The following is a 6,039-nucleotide window of genomic DNA, read 5'->3' on the forward strand; positions in this document are numbered from 1 at the left end:
CTCTTTTTCTCTTTGTGGAGGCCATCCTGTAGGGATTTATATATATATCTCTTCCTGTGTAGAGTATCTTCCTGTATATAGATACCCCTCCCTCTTCTATGAGAAGGTATCTGCGGATTTCTGTGGATGGCCCATTTCCAGTGCTTCAGGGGTGACCTCTTTAACTCTCTTCCTCTGGCGTTGGTTTATGGATGGTCCCCAGAGAGATATGGCCATCTCTGTGGGGATCTTTCAAGAATGTGGCCCTGTTTTTGTTTTTAGAGTAATCACCTTTCTGGTTTATATTATTTAGATTTATACTATACTTGGCACGTTATGGGTGGCCCTCTCTGGCTGACTGACTCTGTATGACATGTACCTGGTGGCACTAATTGAGTTACCTTGTGTGGGTGGCATTATTATGGGGGGGGGGACTTTTTTTTTCTGTAACACTGGTTGGTACAGACGATTTTAGATTCCTATTAGCAGGTATCTTTGGTATCCCTCTCTTCCTGTAACTTATGGCAAGCCTTATGCCCACTAGACGGCCTGGAAAACGACCCTCTAATTGGTTAACAACCAGGTACCCAATTACGATTAGGTGGACAGTTAAGGATTTAGCGCCACGTCAATCTATGGCCTGGACTCGAACTCACAGCAAATCGCTCGCGAAGCGAATTCGTTACCACTACACCAGAAGGACTTTATTTTTTATTAATATCTCGGGGGTTTTGCTGTGTTTCTAAGATTGTGTGTTTTTAGCTTTTGTTTCTCGGGTTTTCTCTCCGTGAGTCTGAGTGTGTTTGGCTGTTTTCTCTGGTGTTTGATGCTGTCTTCAGGACGACTTACTGTCTGTCTTTTCGTCTCTGTCACACTTTGCCCATTTAGTATATTTCTGCTGTTCTCCCTTTCTGTCTAATTCCCGTATTCTTTTGTTTCCCTGTTTACCAATTTTTTTAGGTTCCACTAGTCATATATAAATATATATTTATTATAATGTATATATAACTGTAAACTCCACACCCCAGAAAGTGAGGTGATTCGATGAAATATCTATGGCCAAGCTTACCACGAAATGATGTCGGGTCGTTGGGGATAGAGCCTCGGCAGCCAATAACTTTTGCACAGTCACGGTTGGTCGAGTGGTTAAGGAATCAGGTACGCCATGTTGCATAGTGCACCTGGCTGCCTGGGTTCGAATCCTTCTGGAGTTTGTGGAGTTTTCAGTTGCATATTAGCTTGGGGACCATTCAAGCTTGTTAGTGCCAGTGGTGACGACGAAGCTAAGGGTGTGTGTGTGTGTGTGTGTGTGTGTGTGTGTGTGTGTGTGTGTGTGTGTGTGTGTGTGTGTGTGTGTGTGTGTGTGTATTCATCTAGTTGTGTTTACGGGGGTTGAGCTTTGCTCTTTCGGCCCGCCTCTCAACTCTCAATCAACTGTTTACTAACTACTTTTTTTGTTTTTTTTTCTCCACAACACACACACCCCAGGAAGCAGCCCGTGACAGCTGACTAACTCCCAGGTACCTATTTACTGCTAGGTAACAGGGGCATTCAGGGTGAAAGAAACTTTGCCCATTTGTTTCTGCCTCGTGCGGGAATCGAACCCGCGCCACAGAATTAAGAGTCCTGCGCGCTATCCACCAGGCTACGAAGCCCCGTGTGTGTGTGTGTGTGTGTGTGTGTGTGTGTGTGTGTGTGTGTGTGTGTGTGTGTGTGTGTGTGTGTGACAGTTGGCAGTATGTGGTATAGCCACACGAGGCTGTCAGAGAGGCCGAGAGCCAACCAAGCCCTCACAACACACAATTAAAAAACATGACATCGCCTCTGGATCTTGCAGACAATGAACCAATAAATAAACCCAGCGGCCAGATGGCCTGTCAACAACGCTCCTAACCTCGGCCTAGAGATACCAGACAGCTTGCCGTCGTCCTGTTTACATAAACACCTAAGTAAACCAGCCATTTCTTCGCGTGTATATGTAACCAAGACATAAACAAAGTCTCTGAGACGTCTCGGTGCTCCTTGATAGCCGCTTACAGAGGTTCTAAGACCGCGCGGATTCTGGTAATGGATGTTATTTTGTTGCTGAGAACGATCTCTTTTCGTCCCTGTTGAAGAGGGGCATTCTGCACTCCAGCGGTGATAGCCGGCTGGATCAAGTTCAAGTATGTTTATTGAGATAAGCAATAAATACATCTCAAAGGGATACAGTAGCTTAGGCTATTTCTACCCCCTTTGGCTGGATCACTTGGAGACTAAGAGTGTTCTGGTCCACGTCTGATGCCTGTCTGTTGGGGGATTTCCAGGAGGAAGATTGTTGGGAGATTGTACTGGAATTCTCACTTGTACGTACTTGAGGAATATCCTTCCATCCCTTCCTTAGAAATGGCTTGTTTGAGGGAGATAGGTGCCTTCTCTCACCTCACTACACCCTCCCACACCCATTGTCTATACAGTATACCTAGGTCATAAAAGTATTTGTGTTTACGTCTGATACCATACTACTTGTGAAGGAGGAAATGTATATTGACCAGACCACACACTAGAAATTGAAGATAGGTGGACTTTCCTCCTCAGCTCTCTCTTGCCTATTTAATGCCTGTCCCTACCTGTCCTCATCACAATCGACTTGAGAATGGTCCAGGACGGACCGAAACGTCGTCGTCCCCTCAATTTCTAGTGTGTGGTCTGGTCAACATACTTCAGCCACGTTATTGTGACTCATCGCCTGCATAGGAAATGTATATGTTTACCTCTCAAAATGTTTGGTAATATGTTTATTTGTGATGTGTGTCTATGTATATATTAACACGTTGTACTGAATGGGGTGAGAATAGCTTGAACTACCTCATCCCTTTGTGTGTATTTTACCTCAATAAACTTATTTCAATTTCAATCTCCCACACCCCAATCCCTATCCCCAAAACCCCTATCCCAACCCCAAGCGCCCCCCCCCCCTCCTCCTACCTCAATATACATGCAGTCGTACCCAAGTCTAATTATATAAATTGAAATACAAAAAATTAAAATTAAACGGTTTTCTTTTTATTTTTATATGATTCGCGGACGGTTCAGTGGTCGTCTATATCCAACACAACGGTGTAGGGTACCTGGAGACGAGGGAAATATTCTATGTGAGAGAATATGATGATTGATGAAGATTAAGCCACCCAAAAGGTGGCACGGGCATGAATAGCCCGTAAGTGGTGGCCCATTTGAGCCATTACCAGTATCAAGAGCTGATACTGGAGATCTGTGGAGGGTGAGAATATATTTCTGATTGGAGAAGTATTTTCCTATGGGAATGTACTCCTGAGTGGAATATATATATATATATATATATATATATATATATATATATATATATATATATATATATATATATATATATATATATATATATATATATATATATATATAATATATATATATATAATATTTTATTTAGTGGATATTGATTTATCCTTTCTTGAACGTGTTTGTTTCCTGCGTTTGTTTATCATTTTTTCATTTTTTCAAATGAAAATTTTTCATTTGAAAAATGAAAATTGGCAGGTAATTTTTTTTTTCAAATTTTCAGATAATTTTTTCCGGCCTCCAGAACATTTTCTCAAGGTGGCGATATAATGTCTCCCAGACGCCCGACCACCAAGATCTTGTCCGGCTTCGTGGCCTCTTGTTCGAAGCTCTCACTCATATGCAAGAATGCCAAATGAAGCAAGTGACTGAGCTTGCAAGAGATGTTGCTGTGACTTTAGTTTTACAAGATGCTGCATCTATCTTGTTTTAAGGATTGGTTATTTCCGTCAAAAACGCGACTTGCTGTCTCAGAAGACGAGTTTGCTCAAAGTTTTCTTAAGAAAACTGTTGTTAGTTTGATTTCTATTTGTTTACACATTGTTATGATGCTGTAAACACACTTTGATATGTTTCAAATTTGTAAACACTATTTGTTAACTCATATGTATATGGTTAGGCTTACCAATATGTGGTTGTGGTTATCAATATGTGGTTGTGGTTACCAATATGTGGTTATGGGGGTACCAGTATGTGGTCAAGGAATTCTCATTATCGAGGTCTCGAATCCAATTAGCCTTACCAAAGTCCCCCTTATCCAACGGTGTCCTTTTCCAGGATGCCAACCACAACAGTTGCCTGACTCCCGGGCACCTATTTATTGGCAGGTAAACAGAAATATAAAGTGAAAGAAAACTTAGATCAAACGTGTCTATATCCTGTCGCGAGAGTCGAACCCGGTACCTTTTAGGTGTGTTCCGACTGAGCTGACCAATTCGCCTTAGTTTCTCGATAAGTTGATCCAAATTTATATATAAAAAAGTGAATAACAAAATAAAAAACAAATTTTTAACAAGACTTTTTGAAAAGTAAGTCATTTTTGCCCAAAAAATTTTGCATTTAATAGAAAATTTGCATATTTGTGTCTTGTTGTGTGTTAACTCCACACTTACTATAAGTTGTCTTAACATAACTCATCCAAGTTATTAACTTGTTATCAAACTCCTTGAAAGATGTTGAAATCGTTGCCGTTTGTTAAGAGAGAATTCATCATTCTGGGTGTCAAAGATCAGCATCATCTTGCACTTTAATTCTCCATCAACAGCTGTAAGTTACGACCTCCATCCTCGCGAGAGGAGGATTGAACCCTCGTCTGTTGTGACTTAAAACCCCCTCGTAACTCCTCGACAAGCGCTATTCGTTGCTTGCTAAATACCCTATACGTCGGCTCTCACGAATACACGAGAAAAACATTTCGTTTGCTCACGTCAGGAAAGACTGAAAGACTTGGTTAGGATGAATTACTCAGCCAATATGACTTATTTGACACTTGGAAGGGGTATGGGTACCAGGAGTTGGGATATGGGTACCAGGAGCTGGGATATGGGTACTAGGAGCTGGGATATAGGTACTAGGAGCTGGGATATGGGTACTAGGAGCTGGGATATGGGTACTAGGAGCTGGGATATGGGTACTAGAAGCTGGGATATGGGTACCAGGAGCTGGGATATGGGTACCAGGAGCTGGGATATGGGTACCAGGAGCTGGGATATGGGTACCAGGAGCTGGGATATGGGTACCAGGAGCTGGGATATGGGTACCAGGAGCTGGGATATGGGTACTAGGAGCTGGGATATGGGTACTAGGAGCTGGGATATGGGTACTAGAAGCTGGGATATGGGTACCAGGAGCTGGGATATGGGTACCAGGAGCTGGGATATGGGTACCAGGAGCTGGGATATGGGTACCAGGAGCTGGGATAGGAGTACCAGGAGCTGGGATAGGAGTACCAGGAGCTGGGATAGGAGTACCAGGAGCTGGGATAGGAGTACCAGGAGCTGGGATAGGAGTACCAGAAGCTGGAAAATGAGTACCTGGAGCTGGGATAGAAGGAAGAGATGAAGGAGGAACGGCAACTCATCCAACCCACTTGGAGTATTGGGATCGAACCCTGGTCCTTAAGATATAGCCAAACTATATGCCCCTATATCCACCATCTCGAACAGAAAACGAGATGGATATAAGGGGGTGGTGAAGATGTGTTGATCAATGCATTTAGGGATGCAGATTCAAGCGAAGGAGGGGGGGGGGGGAGGGGGTAGAGGGTAATCGCTATACGCATGCGCGGCCAACAGCAACACACTAATGGTTAATTATTTGTCTTGGAAGCGGCCGTGTGAGAGAGAGAGAGAGAGAGAGAGGTGGATACGCCTTTCTGTGCTTTGATGGGTCAGCTACCTCTGTGTGATTAGAGTGGGGGGAGGGGGCTGTCACGGAGGCTGTAGTCACTGTAGCCACCGTGTCAGTCTCTCGACGGTCACTGTAGCCTCCCGTGTCCATCCCTCACCTGTCACTGTAGCCTCCCGTGTCCATCTCACCTGTCACTGTAGCCTCCCGTGTCCTAAAAGTGTCAGTCCAACATTCTTCATTTCCTCATTTTCTGTAATGTCTCTCAGTCAATATAATTACTTATGCTGTAGCGTTTCGACCTGTAATTGTGGTTTTGTGAATGTTATAAAAATATTACAATCTTCGGTGCAAATA

This window comes from Procambarus clarkii, chromosome 87 (assembly GCF_040958095.1).
Source record: "Procambarus clarkii isolate CNS0578487 chromosome 87, FALCON_Pclarkii_2.0, whole genome shotgun sequence".
Classification (NCBI taxonomy): Eukaryota; Metazoa; Arthropoda; class Malacostraca; order Decapoda; family Cambaridae; genus Procambarus; species Procambarus clarkii.